Source organism: Protopterus annectens, chromosome 2.part1 (assembly GCF_019279795.1).
Source record: "Protopterus annectens isolate FY-2018-M chromosome 2.part1, PAN1.0, whole genome shotgun sequence".
NCBI lineage: Eukaryota > Metazoa > Chordata > Ceratodontiformes > Protopteridae > Protopterus > Protopterus annectens.
The window spans coordinates 1,673,502,738-1,673,522,563 of record NC_056729.1 but is presented as its reverse complement, the minus strand read 5'-3'; positions in this window follow the sequence as shown (position 1 = coordinate 1,673,522,563).

The window sequence follows — 19,826 nt, the reverse complement described above, 5'->3', positions numbered from 1 at the left end:
GAAAGCAGATGTGACCACCCACACAAACCATGTCTGTGAAGACAATCTCAATTACAGTAGCAATAGTCTACTAATATACCTGCTATACATACCTGACATCCCCTTGCACTACGAAGTTGGGAATGTAGGGGCTGGGGTAGGGCTATACTCCATGTCCAGGACATATGGTGAAAATATATGTACATATAATTATCCAGATATCTATATATATATGATTACACATATACAAAAATGTACCACGGAGTCCTTGTACCAGCAAGCAACACAGTTGTTGCCTGTGTTGCTTGCTGGTACAAGGACTCCGTGGTACATTTTTGTATTTTCAACAGTCTTCGTATTTCTGTACTTGATTACACATATATATCGACATATATAGACGGGTATGTATATGTACATAGATATACATATACACACCCAGATATATACATATACAGAGCAATATATGTCTACACATATACAGATAGTGATACATGTGCACATATACATATAGATATCTACAGCTATATTGACAGTAATAGGTATATCAGAATAGATATGTATGCACATATAGTTATAAATATACCAACATAACTAGGCATATCTGTATACATAGGATGTGCATACATATATAGCTATATACACATATATCTATATGTACATATATGTATACCTATATTTACACCTAGCTACCAAATAGGTGGCAATCCACTGAGCACAGAAGAAGTTATCAGGGACCTGGGGACCCAGGTTGATAGTAGTCTGTCATTCGACACCCATGTAGCTAAAGTAGTTAGGAAGACCTTCTACATTGCCCACCTTATCATGAAGGGATTCTCATCTAGATCAAGGGAGGTCATAGTCTCCTTTTACTCATCACTCATCAGACCAATGATTGAGTACAATGCCCCATTCGGAATGTATCTGACCCGACACTTGCAGCAGCTGGAGAGGCCACAAAAGTTCCTCACCAAAAGGATAAAGGGTCTCAAAATCTGTCCTATGCTGCCCGACTGAAAGAACTCCAGCTCTATTCAGTCGCCACCGCTGCTCAGAGGTGACCTTTGCCTAACATACAAGGCCATGTCAAACCCAGATTTGATGAATATGCTTCACCTCAAAAATCTAGATCCATCAGAGCCACAAGGGCGGAGACTTAAACCTTGACACGGCTATTAATAGGACGTGCTGGAGGGATAGATTCATCACCCAAAGACTCCCTATGCTGTGGAACAAAATCCCGGTACATGTGAGGCAGAGCACCTCGCTGGCCTTGTTCAAGAGAAATCTTGACCAATGGATGGGAGATCGCAGATATACCCCAGGGATTACCTCAGTGTCACTGCTCGACAGAGGCACAGCAAAATAATGGGTATAGTTCCCCATACTAAAGGGGTGGCGTAAGCCACAAAACAATGGGCTAGGCTTGTAAATGCCCTCGGGCAGATAGCCTAGTATGAACCTATGAACCTATGAACCTATGGCACAGGCAATGCCCGGTATAGTAACCTGTGAAATGTGTGTGACTGTACCCCAGATATGTCACTGCCATGGTGTCAGCACAGTGACATACCCTGTTGTGCAATATGACTGCAGACCATCCTTGTGCTGACACATGTACACTTGCAACACACATGGATAACATTTTAGAAACCACAACCAAGCAGTGTTACTAACAGCTAGAAGGCATCATTGCTGGATGGCTACACTACTTGCCAAATATGCCACACACTCTACTCCCTACAACATGTTACACTGCAGGACTGTGGTACACTGTTGCACAGTCACTGTATGCATTAGAACCATATCAGCCTGTCCCTGCATCGATGGTATGGATGACAGGGATGGGGCACATGTATTATCATATGCACATGATGTGGTGTTGGTTTGCCAGAGGTTGAGGGTGGGCCATACATTTGACACCATGTGTGTGGGTGAGGGGTGACTCTGGGGAGCTGGCTGAGGTGATGTGGTATGTGTAGGTATGAGGTTGCCCTAGGTGTGTTTGCATAGTGTGTGGGTATGCATGCACACAGTTCTGCCTTGTGGCTGCCCTACACAGGTGTTTATGGACAGCTGCAGACCATACCTGGCAGTGTGTGCAGTTCACTGCCTCCAGCCATGGACACATGGACTGTGCCTGCCAGGGGTTCCGCAGGCATGTCCAGGTACAGGCGTTGATGTGCTACTCTCACCTGCTGATGACATTTGTCTGCTGGTACCAGGTCCCTCCTGGGATGGGCCAGGACCATGTGCATATGGCCTGCTGTGGTGTGGACAGCACACCCACACACTGCCAGGGCTGCTACTGTCACTACAGGAGCCCCTTGGTGTTCTAGCATGCCCACGTTGACTGCCAGCTGTTGGTGTTGCTGGCCCATGTCCATGCGGGCATTGCTGAATGCCCACCACACGTTGAAGTGCGGACACACCATGGCCAATGAGGGCCATCATCTCATCATGCCATCTATCCGCTTGCTCAGTAGAAGCACAGATGGCACCCAACAGTTCACGGAAGTTGTCGCTTACAGATGCAAGAGCAAACCTCTGCAGCCTAAGGCCCTGTCTGGTGTAGTGCTCAATATGTGCCTGCACCACCATTACAACCTGAAACATGCTTCTGCTGGTTGCAGCTATGTCGCTTCTGCCAGGGGCATGATGTCCACCAGCCCTACCATGAGCACCCTGGGACATCTGCCTATGTGGCAGCCTGCTGGGCATCCAGCTATGCCTGCTGTGACTGGACACAGTAGGCATGGTTAACACACTTTCCTGTGCACTGCCACTGAACGCCAGCTGTCCCTCTGCTATGGCCACTGGTGATGGGGTGTGAATAAGCACTGTAACTGTGTGCAAGGGTGGGGTGGCTAAAAGGGGGATGTCAAATGTTGGTGCAGTGTCGGCCCCTGACAACCCCACCTGTGCCTCAACATTATTATCATCATAATTGGTGTCTGCATGGACACCTGCATCAGAGTGCATGCAAGAGGGACCATGACCCACCTTGCCACCTGTGGGGGAAAACAATAAACACACTTTAAACCCTGTACAGCATTGCCTAACAGTACACAGACACACACACTCACACACACACATGCACACACACACACGCACACACACACACACACACACACACACACATCTCCGTAATACCTACCTCTCCATGGCTTTACAAACAGTCCCATGTATATGTCCATGTGTTATCCCATCCTGCATCACACTTGCTAACATATACACATTGATACCACTCATTAACATCACAGTCCTCTAAATGCCCACACATGTGGCCACAACACAAGGCCTGTTGCTACTTTACCTGCCTGACCTGTGTGTAGTGGATTTACATGGCCTCACTGCTGTCATTCGGTATGCACCCTCTGTATAGCCGTAATGATGTGCATGGCCCTTTATATGTGGGCTACTATGCTGTATCCATAATAGCTCCCACTGGGGTGTCATGTGTATGTAATGCTCAATACATGCCAGATATGCTGCTCTGTCAGCCCATCATGGGTCAGCTGTAATATTTGGATACACTCCCTGGTGTTAACTATTACATCTCCAATGCATCTGTAGAGCTGCATACATGGGTTGTAGGTGACCTGTCTGCTGACTGCAATATTAAATGTGTACCTGGAGTCTACCTTCTCTCTGGATGCCTGTTCCATGCTACAGACCATATTATACTATTTGCTGTCCTGTGATTACATGACAGGTATTCCTGGTGTGTAATGTGGCAGTCCATGTCCATGTACTGCACGGTCGCAAAAGGGGTACAGCCATATGAACACCCCACAATCACACTTGTGCATACATGGCCACACACACAAACACACACATGCACACACGCATCATACATGCATCTACCTCCCACCACTTCACCAGAGTGACCCTGCAGGCGAACTAACTAATCACCAGGATGCGCACACACACACACACACACACACACACACACACACACACACACACACACACACACACACACACACACACACACAGGTGAGGTTGCACAATGATTGTACACACAGTCCTCCTATTACCCATCTGCCAACATGCAGAACATATGCTACAGAACAGCATGCAGTTCAGCTATAGTCAATCCATGCTAGCAACAGTATACATGTGTGTGATGCATGTGCTATGACTAGGTGATGCCCATTCCCCTGGATACCACTGCACCCATGTACACAGTATTGCTGTGCACCTGTTCTACACCCTGCCATGTACTGTGCACCACAACTCACAGGTGTACAACCCATTGTGGAATGTGTAGTGCTGTGTTAGTTATGTCAGCTTTTTTTCCTCATAGCTCCTATGTGTTTCAGCAACACATACCTGGGATGATATGTGGTGTTGTCATTGTTAAATGCCTGATGCCTGATGTACAGCTGTCAACATCAACAGACCACGTATGACCATTGCAGAAACACTTATACTGATACCATGGCTATGGGGGTGTACACACCTTTATTGATTTTACACACACATCCTTGGTCTGCCATGGGACCACAGTATCACATATCTTAGAAGTACACAAGCCCGGTATGTAACATATGTCCTGTACTTTCACATGCAGTGTCTACAGATTGTATTAGGTGTGCAGCTGCTGACCACAATGCATACACACCATGTGGGCATATGTGTGCACACCCTTATCATGATGGTTTATCACACATCTTATTGTGTGTACTACAGCAGTCACTTCTCGTGCCAAGGGTATACCAGCATGGGCCTTCTGAAATTGCCAGTGCATGTTCAGTCTACCCTACATATGTCCCCCCTGTTCTGCATGATTGCAAGGTCTACTCATGTGCACATCCCATGGTGTTAACACAATGCCATCACTATTGCAGTGTGGTTAGGGTTACGGCTGCCACAGGTCCTGAACCTGATTATATGCAGATAGAGCCATTCCTACCATACTTAGGATCCCTGCTTCAGTGCACTGGTGTGTCATGCTGAGACCCCTCTCTCAGCTTTTATGCAGATGCATGACAGGTAAGCCCTACATATTTGTGTCACCTTGCAGTGTCCCATAAACTGAACGCCACATGTTGCAGCCTAGACCCATCTGATAATGTGGACTACTGTAATGCCTTATGCCATAGTGTATCTCTGCTTCAATTGGCATTGTCCTACAGGTATATACACTGGTGATGCACTGTATATGGATGTTGTTCAGAACATGTCACTACTGTAGGCCATGTCTACTAACAGTATGTTACTCCCTGTGGACACATTCCTCAATGACAGGATGTTAGTTTTCATCATGCAGGTGTGTAACATACTCTTTCAATATCCCATCATGGTCACCTCTGTGAGACCATGCATTTCACAGCAACAATACATGCACATGTACAGCATGTCACCACAGCAGAACTCCAGTCCGCTAATGATTGGCAGTAGATTTTTACGTGCCGAGTTTCCGGCCCTGATGAACAACCTTCAACGAAGGTACGCCCATTCACCCATGTCTCCACACAGAAGACGCTCTAGCTGAGAATTGAACAGGACATCTTACTGTTAGGTGACAACGCTACCGCAGTACCACCACCGTATCTGCCATACTTCCCCATCTTCCTATTGCATACTTCACAGATGGGGGCAACATTTGACATACCCATCCATGGTGCACACACTTCCAGCTGTAGATATCTGTGTGCATTGCTATGTGTGCTGCTGCCTTGCACATAGCACACATCACTGTGGTAGTGATATAGGGGACATGTCTTTACATACATATATGTTTATGTGTGTGTTGTACATATGTAGATGTGCATATAGGTATATATCTATATATGTGTAGATATATGTGATATATATGTCTACACATGGGTATATGTATATTTCTGGAATACATGCTGATATACATTATATATTATATATGTGACATACGTACACATATGCATACCTATATGTGGGGTACATTCAGACATCACCTCCACAATCTCACAACACCTTCTGTACAGCTGCACTGTTCTGCCTTGCTACAACACAGACAGGTACCACATATGGACACAGCCTGACATTAGTGGGGTATAAGTGGGACCTGCTTGCAGGTAACCTTATTACACACCGATGGCATTCCAGCATGCTACATTACAGATTCACCTGAGTATCCTGCCAGTGGTGGTCCATGGCTCTCACATGTCCATCATAATGGCATTACTTCCACCACCAGCTCTTGGCCCCAGTAATATACATGTTTTCCATTACACAACACACGCTATGATGGCTTACATCTTGTCTGTCAGTGCTGACCTGCACAGTTAACAACTATGGCCCACTACTCACAGGGACAAACACTATTGTCCGTAGCAGTTGTTCAGCTGAACATCATCACAACAACACCTGATGGCACATATAACTCATTCCACATCATCTATCCCATTATGATGGAGCAGGTACTACATGCTAATACATGTACATATACTTCACACCCTGTTGTGGGAATTATGTATTTATGAATGGCAGCTGCCTAAATGCCTGCCTCTTCAGCTGTTAGTTTGCTGAGCTGTATTTTTTTTCCGCTTTCGCTTTTGCTTGCTTTCATTCTCTCTCTCTCGTTCTCTCTCTCAGTCCCTCTCTCTTCAGTGAATGGATTGAGCTGCTTTGAGTAGATTGCAGCTTGGCTTTAGTTGGTGATGCACTGGATCAGGTGATGGCCTCTGCACTAATCAGTGTCCTACACTTGCTAACTGCATGCAGCTTCCTGTGTAGTACTTCCTATTACCACTGTCATGGCAACCACCTACTATAAATCCCTACATCATGTGGGCATGGCCCCTTTACCTTTCCTGTGTGATGGACATTCTTTCTGTGTGTGGGCATCAGTGTTACAGACAGCAGGTAGCAATACCTCTTCCAGGGGAACTGGCACACTCAGGCCAGCTACATATTTGTAGGAGGTTCCAGAACTACAGACAGAGTGTGAGTAGAGTTGTGTTATGCTTTGTAGAGTACTGGTGTTACAGGGTGTGTGTGTGTGTGTGTGTACATACTAGTTTATCTTGGAATGCAGTCTGTCTGCATAGCTCTCAACTGTGGGCCTATCCTCTTGGTGGCCAGAGGTGTGCCTATCATGTTTTGTCTGTCCACCACAGAGGTCCTGTGTCAGATATTTCACTGGCAGTGTGTGTGTTGAGTGCTATCAGTACATGGCTACATCCATTTATGTTTCTAACATCAATTCCCTGTCTAAGGGTATATTGCAGAGTATCCTGTAACACCAGTGACTTGCTTAGTGTAAGGCAACACTTTTCCACATATGGGCCTGTGTTCCAATATATGACATGCTGTCAAGGGTTGTTCTATAGTGGGCTGTGTGTATATCACACTGCCATTGCTGCCATCAGTCCACTGCTGTTATATCCCCCACACATACGGTAGGGCTGGGGCCATATATGTGTGGGTTTCACCTACACAATACATGTGTGCCCTTATGCACTCCAGAGGCCACTGTATGTAACAGTGGTATATGGCCCTGTATTATTGAGTCTGGGGGGGGATGCACCATAAATGACCTAGGCTGTTACAAACTGTGGGGGTATCAGGGGTGAGCTGCCTTAAGGTATCTGGATGCACAGTTCCGTATACTTCACCTATATTTACATTACTCACATAAGTTGGGTTAATGCAGGCCTACTGCCTCCTGCCATACAGACTGTTCTTTTTGTCAGTGTGCTTGTGATGATGTCAGTTATGCCTTCTTCTGTAACAGTTACATCCAATTTGGCCAAGCGAAGTCTTTACCACCTACTGATTTTGTACAGCGTGTAGATAGAGGTTGCTGAACTATACACCTGCATTATGTACTGTTGATTGTTTGGTATCCTGTGGCCCAGTCTGTCTTTACTATTGTACAATTTGAAGGCCTTGGCCTGGACAGCAACAGTTGTGAACCTTTCCTGGCTACTGTATTAGTATAACTGTTTCACAGTTGGATTACTCTGTTTATATGGATGTCAGTGTCTGAACAGCTATATGACATGGCATATAGAACTGTAATAGTACACAAATAAAGTTTTCCATTTCTGCAAACCCGTGTGTGGTGTTTTTTCCTATGACCTCTCTGTGGGTATATGTTTCAGGCAATGATTGCCATTTGTACGGGTGGCCCATACAGTGTCCACTTGTTCAGGTGTGATCTGTAGGCATAGTGGCTGTTCCATATTGTGTGCACCTTCTACATATGTATCTTACTGTACATATCTTTGCGTGTGTATGTGTAGTCACATGTATATCTATATATGTATATATATATATATATATATATATATATATATATATATATATATATATATATATATGGGATCTGGACACATGCTCGACTAGCATATATCTGAATCAGAAAACATCGAACACACATACACGAAAGTGCTTAACATCGAAAAGCGCTTCTGTATATGTGTGCCTGTTTCGTAGATCAGACTACAGTGCAGGTAAGGGAAAATTCCCTTTTCCCCACTGTAGTGCGATCTCGGAGTGAGAATATTAAAGTAGGGGTGTGTGGGGGCTACAGGGGGGCAAAGCCCCCCTGCAGAAACGTAGAATTTTCTTTTTTTGAACTACACATACACAGAAGTGCTTTTTTATGTTAAGCGCTTTCGTGTATGTGTGTTTGATGTTTTGTGATTCGGACATATGCTAGTCAAGCATGTGTCCTAGACCCATATATATATATATATATATATATATATATATATATATATATATATATATATATATATATATATACATACATATATATATATATATATATATATATATATATATATATATATATATATATATATATATATATATATATATATATGTATATCTGTATCTGCATACATGTGTCTGTGTATATATATCCTGAGGATGTTGACAGCTTCCACATTTTACATTTCCTATGGGAGCCAGACTGTACTGCATGATATGTTACCAATACCAGCCTGACATCATACAGGTGGGTTGTAATACTGTTAACATCTTGTGCACATGTCATGTCAGGTCCTGGTTATGAGATCTGTAACACTTGGTAGTGTATTGCAGGGTGGACATGTTTGGCTGTGTGGGGGGTATACCTATTCGTACAAGAAGTATATTGTTTGGGGCATCTCAACCCCATTACCTGTGCATGTAGACATATTTGTTTTTGTTAATCTACCATTACTGTCTACAGATGTGTGGCCATATATACCTATATATATATATATATATATATATATATATATATATATATATATATATATATATGCTTACATATATATATATATATATAGGTATGTTCGTATATACCTACATAGATATATATCTGCGTACATATATGTAACTTGCTGTGTATATGTAGACATATAAGTGTAGACATATATGTCGATGTAGGTATTTGCATGTATACATGTTCATATATATATATATATATATATATATATATATATACATATATAGATATGTTTTATCTCTTTAGATATTAATATATTTACAAACATGCATATATCTAGATGTTGGTATGCATTCTCTGTACTGTTTCATGACTGGGCTGGATGTTATGTTTCTGAAAACATCCAATTTATGTATGTCTGGCATGGCTTAGTGGTAAATCACTTTGTCTATGGTGTGCAGGGTCCTGGGTTTAAGCCTTGCAGAGGCTGTTTATGTTTTTGCTGGGCAGACCACAGGCCATTGGATACAGAGTGATTAAGGCACTGTTAAGCAGTTGTAAGTGGATTTCAGCATGTTTGTGCAGAGGTAAGCACTGCTAACTTCCGGTTACAGTTTTTTACACTCAGTTAGCTTCTAAATTGCTTAACGTGTGTAGGCATTGCTTACCCCCCATGCAAACAGACTTAAACCCATTTACTGCTGCTTAAAAGTGCTTACTCCCACTTACCCCCATGCTAATTTCTTTGAAAGAAAAGAAAAAGAGGTTGATAGGAAAGTGGTGAAAAAAGTGGCACAAGAGGGAAAGACAGTAGGGAAACTAGCCAGGGATGTGCAGGAAGGGTGGATGGAAGTTCCATGGCTGCCCATTTCTTCTACAGCAACAGCTGTGCATATACACTGAATTTGGAGGTAGATTTGGACACTCAAACCCCTGGGTGGGGGTGAGGACAACAATAATTCGTTGTGATGCCAATTAGACCGGATTACATGTGTCCAGTGGACATTGTGCAAAATAGACAGCTATGTATGGAGTGAGTTTTTTTGTGGGAACAGATTCCCCTTTTTCTTTTTTTTTCAGGTGAGAGTGGGATGTTGGGGAGGGGTAGTAGGTATATTTGGGGAGGTAGGTTGGGTAGGTTAACAGACAAGACAAACAAGATGCATACAGGGGCGGTGTATGACACATGTTCGGGGTAAACACCTTGGACAGGGAGGGGTGTTTGGAAGTCGCAAGCCCATGAGCACCCAAATGGAAACAGTGGGACTGAGGTCCTCACCCATGGGCAGTCACCACTGCACCTTCACAGCCCCAAAGGTGGTTGTGCTGGGGGCTCTGTAGGAGGGGCAGGCTCACCCTCTAATTGTGCCAAGTGGCCCTCAAGCTGGCATAGCTGGTCTTGAATCTCCTTGTCGAGCTCCCTATGCACCATGACCAGGACCTGACAGTGGGTGACAGGTACCTCTCCGCCCCTGCTCCCAGGGGGGTTGAGCCCCATCCCCTGTGGCGGTTCCACCCATAGGTAGGGCAGGGCCAACGGAGGAGGAGGTCCCAGGCTGGGCCCCAGACGTGCTGGTGCCTGGTGCAATGGCCAGCTGAGGTGGAACAGGTGGGTCCGCTGGGACCGGCCTTCCCCTATGAGCTATGGTGTTGCAGTTTTATGAAAGATATCAGTTAGCAATAGTCAACAGCATTCAGGATTAGTTATAACAACATGCATAGGTATTCCCATTTACCCAAGACACCAGATTTACAACAGTTGCAGAGCGAGCAGAACACATGCATATATTGGACAACAGTGGCCATTACAACAGCATGCAGGTTTCATTGATGGCAACAGGCCACCAATATGTGAGCATTTTAACATGGCACATGCATAGAACCAAATGTGAATATTTATAAACCAATAGGACATATGTCCCAACAAAAGTTTGGAGTGTACACGTACCCATTGAGGTGTTTAATTAGGTTATTGTTGCACATATGGTGGGGGTGAGAGAGACAGAGGTAAATTAACAACTAATATATCCCTGTAGTTTTCACAACTTTCTTAGTCACTGCAGTGATCTGTCCCATACATGTATTATTACACTATCCAATGGCCTTACTTTGTACAATGGTATGTTTGTAGATTAGTATATACGTGAACTGTGTCTTGCATATAGTCTACACCTCTTACCTGGTATAGCTGTGGAGGAAATCATTATTAACACTACCTGACAATTTCTAAACATACTCCCAGATTCCATGCTTGTAGACAAGTATATAAGTGAACTGTCTTGTACCTACAGTCTACACCTCTTACCTGGTATAGCTGTGGAGGAAATCATTGTTAACACTACCTGACAATTTCTACACATACTCCCAGATTCCACGCTTGTAGACAAGTATATAAGTGAACTGTATTGTACCTACAGTCTACACCTCTTACCTGGTATAGCTGTGGAGGAAATCATTGTTAACACTACCTGAGAATTTCTACACATACTCCTAGATTCTATGCTTGCAGACAAGTATATAAGTGAACTGTGCTGTACCTACAGTCTACACCTCTTACCTGTTCTAGTTGTTGAGAAAATCATTGTTAACACTACCTGACAATTTCTACACATACTCCCAGATTCCATGTTGATGTTATACACATACCTAACGATCTGTTATTGCACACACTCTGGTCAAGGCTTGACAGGATGCAGGTGTTAATGTGACATATTTTGAGAATTGCTGTCATACACTTTGTGTGAGATGCTACAATGACAGGTTTGTTTCATATACATTCTCTGAGTATGTACAGGTCTGACTATCAGTTATATGTCAGTAAAATCTGCCTACATTTCTTGGATCATCACACTGATTTGTCAGGGGAACAGGTTACTGGGCAGCAGATTTGGGCCATTTATCTGGACATGTTGGACAGATCAGAACAGTTGAGGGGTCTGACTACGCATACAGCTTACTAGCTGAACATTCTAACAAATTCTGTAGAGTTGTGGGGTCTAATTATGCATACAGCTTTCTATATGAACATTCTTACAAACTCTGTATAGTTGTGGGGTTTGATTATGCATACAACTTACTACCACTCCCGGGATTCAAACCCCTGCTGTGTGTGTTAAAAACATTAGAGTTGACATCACAGTACACTGTGCTATCAGAAATTAGGTGTGAAGAATTCCAGTGTTTTCTGTCTAAGTCTCCCTCAGTTGTACGATATGCCTGACCTCTTGGGACTTCCAACATTGCTATACTGAACTTCCTACACATTTTATCTGCGTTCAGCAGTGTGGGTAACACTGCTTAATACAACAGTACTATTTATAGAATGCAACACCACAACAACATATGAAAGTAGAATGTACACAAGCAATCAAGGGTTATACTTTTATTCACAAGATATTACACCTTTATTTACACACAACCTATATGACAGTCTTCCTGCCATGTTGTCTAGTTTATTCAGTACATCCCATACACAATACATTATTATACTGGTACAACATTTTCTAGAACTGTTATATTTATTTATTACAGTACATGCAAGATTATTACTAATCTGCCTCGCGACACAGCTTTTGCAACCTAGCAGCATGGGCTTGCTGGTTCGCAGCCCACTCATCTGCAGCTGTCAGTGAAATACAGTGATATTTAGCCATTACCTATCCATAGTATACACAAGCTAGGCAATCATTATCTACGTAGTAGAATGAGTACTTAGTGCTGGGGCATCAGCCATTTGCCTTGATTCTTGGATCCACTGCTCCAAGAGATCTCCCCTCCACCGCTTCAGGTCAGCATAGTGATGCCTGACCTGCTCACCAGTCCGGGGGATAACAGTGGCACTGGTGAGGTCATGGGCAAAACTGTCCCAAGCCTCCACTTTATACTGAGAGCCCTGGTACTGGCCCTGCAGTAGTCTCTGCTCATGGTGTTTTACCAGGAGCCATACCATGAATCTAGACTCCTGGATGCCCCAGTGCTGCGCTCGAAATCGAGTGCCTTCCCCAACTCCAGCCATTCTGCCTACAGTAGGGATCTGCAACCAGTTATGGGAGGTAGTCGTGCCTGTGGGGTTTAAATACATCCAATTTTCTGCACTTTTCCGTGATTGAACGGTTTTGAAAAGGCAAAGCTATGGGCACACCTTCTTACCTAATGTTGGCATTGCTTAAAGGGGTATACCACTGGGCAGATTGAGTTAGCCAGCCTACACATTACTTATACCAACTAATCTGAGCTGTGCAATGCTCAGCATTGCTTCATATTTAATTTGCATTATATTTTTCTTTTGGCATTGATTTATTATTCGTTACATATTATATATGTGTCTGGTATCCATGATTCATGTGTAAATACACTGTATGGGGTCCTGGGGACTTCAAGACTTTATTACAAGAACACCTCACATCTGGCCTTACTGCAGTACTCCAGTTCACATATTTATGTTATGTAGCAGGTTATACAACATCGCACTGTATATAGATTCCTTTCACATGTTCAGTTTGATTTTCCTATGGTGAGGATTTGTTTGTTGAAACTTCAATCTTATGTACTGCTATGATGGCTTAGTGGTTTACTACTGTGACTGTAGTGTACAGGATTCGAGGCTTCCAGAGGCTGTTCATTTTGTTGCTGGGCAGAACATGGGCCATTGGATACAGAGTGATTAAGGCACTTTAAAGCAGTTGTAAGCAGGTTTGCACGACAGTAAATACTGCTAACCTGCTGTTACATGTGCTTAGAAAGTGTTAGCTTTAGAATTGCTTAAGCAGTGTGGGCATTGCTTACCACTGCGCAAATGGGCTTACGCCCACTTACTAGTGCTTAAATATGCTTAATACTGCTTATTTGTGCTTAAACCTGCTTACTAGTGCCTTATTCATTATGACAGTGACACTTCACATGTGCATTTCCTCCAGTACTCCAGTTTATAAATATATGTTATTTAGTGGGTTTTGCAACAAAAATATTGGTCATAACGTGCTTTGCCATGAAAAATGGAATGTGCTGCAGTAGGACTCGAACCGGGAATGCCTGTTCGTAAGGTGAATGCTCTGCCCACTACACTATTACTATGCTGTTTCATTTGCATATATCTTCCTTGTTATCCTCTTCAGCCTTTTAAGCTGCTTTAACCATAGCTAAGCGATGGGCACACCCGTGCACCTACGGTTAGCTTTAATCGGATATTTAAAAAAAAAAAAGGGTTTCTTCATTATATTTTTATGTACCGTTGCTGTTGTACACATTGGGGACTGTTGTTGGGGATATGCGGACACCTATGAGCGGTCTCACTCATTCCTTACCACTTTCTCCTGTTCTACATTGCAGGGGCGTGTTTATTCTGAGAGCTCTGCTCTCAGACACGCCCCCTGCACTCATACACGCTCCTTGTAAGCCTAGGAGCTTGGGCAGCACGCCTTGTTAAATTGCATGGCGCGCTGCCGTCCTGCTCCTAAATGGGTGCTTCCATGCAGGACTAAGCTAGTCCTGCAAGGAAGTTTACTAAATTCGGGGGAATGTCTAGAGGTGGAAGTTTTTTGTATTGTCTTGAAAAAGAAGTAATTACTAGGCTTGAGATGTAGACGTGCTTTATTGTTTTAGGACTTCCAGGATCTGCAAACATCTTAGAGATATGTATTTTTCACAAAAAAGATAGTAAATTCTTTTAGTTTCTGACAATGGGGGTTTAGCTTGGGAACTGAAAGTTAGGTGACAAAAAGTGATGTCATCCAAGCTAACCCAGCAGTAATATTTGACATTAATTTAAGAACTCTCTCAGACAGAGACAATGCATTTTGTATTCACCCATCCCACTTTAAAGAAAAACTCAAACTTCATCTGCTTAACTCCAAACTTTGTCCTTGTCAAGCCCCACCTTAACCCTCTCTCCCATCTTGGTGTACCTTCCCAGTAACCCTCCTCTCAACATTAGCATTCCCTCCATTTCTGGATACTTACTCTATTTTATACCTATATCTGATGGATCAAACCCATTGTAAATATGTAATTTAACCACTACTCTGTAAACTTAGAAAATATATGACTATAAATGTTTGCATTTGTTTGCATTTTGTATTTCAAACCTTTGTTGTATAATTACATTTCTTATCTAATGTTAATATAAACTGCTGTCATCTATTGTTTTTCTGTAAATGTCTGTTTTTTTTTTCTTTTCTTCTCGGGTCTCCACTGAAAACAGGCCACAAGCACAGCTGGACTAACCCAATTAACAAATGTCAATAAATAAATAAATAAATATTTTGTCTTTGACCTTACAATAACATCCACTTATCACCACCTTCTATACTTGCCTTGCTGTAAGAAATTTCTAGGGCATAGTAACTCTTTTAGATTCAGATAGGAATATAGTAAAGTATTGCTTAGATGTTTTCTTTATTTGAGACTATCCTGCATTGTTGTTTTAAATATTTCTTGTGATTTTGAACTCTGAAGTGACTGTCCCCCAGATTCTATATGCCTTGCACGGAGTGCAAGATCAGTGCAGGAGCTCTAGCAGGCAATGTCTGCCGTGCAATCCAGGAACAGCCTGCAGGGGCATGCACGAGCGCTCCTGCACTAGTCCTGCACGGACTAAGCCCCTGCATGCAAATCACCCCATTTGCAGGAGAAAGCCATGCAAATGAGGTGAATTTGTGATCCAGGAAGCATGCAACCGTCCGTGAAGAACTAGTGCAATCTGCAGAAATTTATTTGGTTAGTAACCGAGTACATTTCTGCCAAATCCAAAACAGAGCTGTGATAGCTCCAAATAAAGGCTGCATATCAGTTAGGAAGCATGCCAATGGCCAAGTATAAGGCCATTGGCATTGCAAACAGCCAAAAAAATAAAAATAACAACTTTTATTTTTTTAGCCGATCTTGTTTATTTAAGCGTAGGGCACCGGCGCATAAACGGGATCAGTGGGAAAACAACAAAATAAACCTAAATTAAGCATTCTAACTAAAATCAGTATTCTGCTAAGCAAGTCAATGGCAGGCAGAAGACAACATGGCCAGTGAGTAGTGGTTGCTAAGGGGGAGGCTCAGTGTGAGACATGTAACTATGCATTAGTAGGCAATCCTATGCAAATGAGGGGAATGATAGTGAATACCCTTTCTCAATGTTACAAACAGGTCTATTTTAAAAACAGTTTATATAAGAGTCTAACACAATCACATGACAAGCAGCCCAAAAGTCATATGATCAAAACATTCTAACAGAATCATGTATATGCACATATACAGATAAAATTTCTAAAACATGCTTACTTATAAAATAATATAACAAATTGCAAAAAACTTTTTTTCAAAAAAATATTTTTTGAAATGTAACATATTATTTTAATTTTATATGCTGTATCTTAGTCAATATAGGCTTCAAAGAAGCAGTACTATTAAGACCTGGTGGAACATCCGCTGTTAATCTGATAATCCATTCAAACTCCCTTATTTCCAAGGTATTACCAATATCTCCACCTAAGCTTACCATATGTCCGGTTTTCCCCGGACATGTCCTCTTTTTGCGCTCCAGTCCGGGCGTCCGGGCGTTTTTTTAAACTTCCGAGATTTGTCCGGGTTTTGCAATCCCGAGTCAGATTTCAAATCTACGCATGCAGGGAAGGTAGAAGAGCTCGCAAGAGTCGCGAGAGAGGCGAGACTGTGTTGTTTGCGCGGGGTGAAGCAGGATTGTATGTGTCAGGGAGGAGGACCCAGCCACAGCCGGTCTCAGAGTCGGAATCTCCGTTTTGGATGTTTTTTCGATTTTTCACTACTTCTGGTTAGGTAAAAATGTTTTTTTTTTTAAGTTAAAGTGAGTTTATTCTTTATTTGTGTGTGTGTGTGTGTGTGTGTGTGTGTGTGTGTGTGTGTGTGTGTGTGTGTGTGTGTGTGTGTGTGTATATCAGTATATGCACTATGATGATAGTAGAAGAATGTTGTCGGTGTATTATATGTTTGTAACATTCAGTGAGGGATAGTCTTCAGAGTGATTCAGAGGCCAGAGCATCCCCAAATTAACCCGACACTGCTTCAAGGTAGTCTGGCCTCCAAATGTTTTCCATAGAGGGGTATTTTTGACGTAAACATAATTGATACGTCTTTGTTTCTTTCAGTTTTATGCAATTTCTCCGTCTGGCACATGATTTCTAAAGTGATGAGTAACTGTAATGAGTTAGAAGCTTTTATGATTGTTTGGCTGTAGGTGATCATTGTTATTCAGTGGGTAATGGTGGATTGTAATTTGACCTTTTTTGGATAGATATTAGAGACACATAAATGGAATTGATGGAGTTTAGATATGCTATGCATTGTATTTTTTCTCATATGCACCCCTGTTTTTTGCCTTTCTTTTTGAACTGCCTCCCAGTCCCTACTCCAGGTCTGTCTTTAAAATCCTCAGAAATTTGAGGCGAGTTTTCTTAATTGTCTTCTTGGGGAAAAGAAGGAAATACATTAAAATCGCATTGTTTTTGAATATTACAGCAATAGATATTATTTATGTAAATCGTTTATTGATCTGTTTAGTGAAACAGACACTGCATTTTATCTGATTAAAAATCAGCATGAATACAGATACATATCACATTACTTTAACGATCAAATGTTGATCCTCTCTACTGCTGGAATTTTTCAATAGTGTAATAAGCTTTTTGGATGTCAATATAGGAATTCAGGCTGACCATATCAGTACAAGTGTACATAAAAAAGAGGTTAATGCAGGTAGATACCTGCATGGCTCTAGTATGCATGCCCCACATGTGTTTAGGGGAGTAGTCAAGGCACAATTAGCTAGAATAAGTAGACTAAATACTGATGATTTGGTTTGTTTAAAACAGATAGATGATGTATACGAAGAGTTCGTAAATAGTGGTTATGGAATTGATGCTTTAACTGAAGTTATGACAGAAGTAATGAGTAATAGACACACTATATATAAACCTACTTTTCTATCAGGTGAAGTATGTACGGGTAGTAATCATAGCACATCACTAGGGGAAGGTGGATTGAGGTATGTTACTTCTTATAATATCATGACACATTTAGTTAGAGGTATCATCAATAAATATTGGATGGTATTAATGGCATCGGAGGATGTTAGAGTAATTCTAGGAAATAAGCCACAATTTGCATATAGAAACATGAAGACATTAAAAAGTATACTATGTTATAAGGATTTTAATATAAGTACACAAAACCAATATAGCATGGTAAGAAAAGGTACATTCTCTTGTTATAATTGCAGTTGTTGTGGCGATATTATGCCTAATAATATTAATGTTAGTAATATGCAAGGAAATAATATTTTTAAACATCCAATGACACATAAGATCTTTATTTTTCACGTACCAGCCACATGTCTAACTAATAATGTTGTCTATCTCGCCACCTGTATTGCCTGTCCCTCCTTTTATGTGGGAAAAACGACTAGAAAGTTAAAGGAACATATAATAGAGCATAAATCGGAGATAAGAAGGGCTAATGAGAATAATGCACTATATAAACACATAAGTGCATGTGGGTCGAATCATAATTTTAAATTTAGGGTTATTGATAGTGTTCAGGTATCAGATAGGGGTGGAGATATTGGTAATACCTTGGAAATAAGGGAGTTTGAATGGATTATCAGATTAACAGCGGATGTTCCACCAGGTCTTAATAGTACTGCTTCTTTGAAGCCTATATTGACTAAGATACAGCATATAAAATTAAAATAATATGTTACATTTCAAAAAATATTTTTTGAAAAAAAGTTTTTTGCAATTTGTTATATTATTTTATAAATAAGCATGTTTTAGAGATTTTTATCTGTATATGTGCATATACATGATTCTGTTAGAATGTTTTGATCATATGACTTTTGGGCTGCTTGTCATGTGATTGTGTTAGACTCTTATATAAACTGTTTTAAAATAGACCTGTTTGTAACATTGAGAAAGGGTGTTTAACCTGAAAGCTTTGTTTTATATAAAGGTTTCTTTGCTCAACTGTGGTATTTTTGTTGGATATTTCATTCAGCTACTGCGACTTTGATATTTGGAATGATAGTGAATCCCAGTTTTCCCCAGCATGCTAGTCAGGTCCCAACAGTGTAAAAGTAGGAATAGCTTGGTGCAAACCTAGGAGTTAGGTGACATCATGGGGAGGTGTCAGGCATGCTGTAAGAGGATTGGAGTCCTGTGGCTCAGGATTGCTCCTAGCTTAGCACAGCTAATAAGGGGGTGTGTCTGAATCTGCCTAGCACTCTTTACATTGCCTAAGCGGGTGTGTGCGTGGTGCACCAGGTCTTAAAGGAAGAAAAAAAAAGTTAAACCAGGAAATGGCAGCTCTGTGCAGATTTGAGTGCTCTGTTTGTGGAGGGCCTTAGGCTTAAACAGGAAGGCAATGGGAAGGGAAAACAGCAGTAGGAAGGTAATCAAGGAGAACTAGCATAGCTGGCAGGTGAAATGTATCAGGATCAGCCAATTACACAGGCAGCAGACCAGCCCAGCCCAGAACACTGCTATAAACTATGCAAACACCTTCCCCTCTGGTTTTCCCCACACTCTACATTATCGGTGTAAACAAGCGGGGAACCTTTAACACTCACAACAGCAAAATGATAGGGGCTGCAATAGCTATCATACAACAACTTGTGGAAGAAGCTGAGGGTGGTGAGGATGTGAATGCTGTCCACCCACCCACAATGAGGAGACGGAGAAGAGTGTAC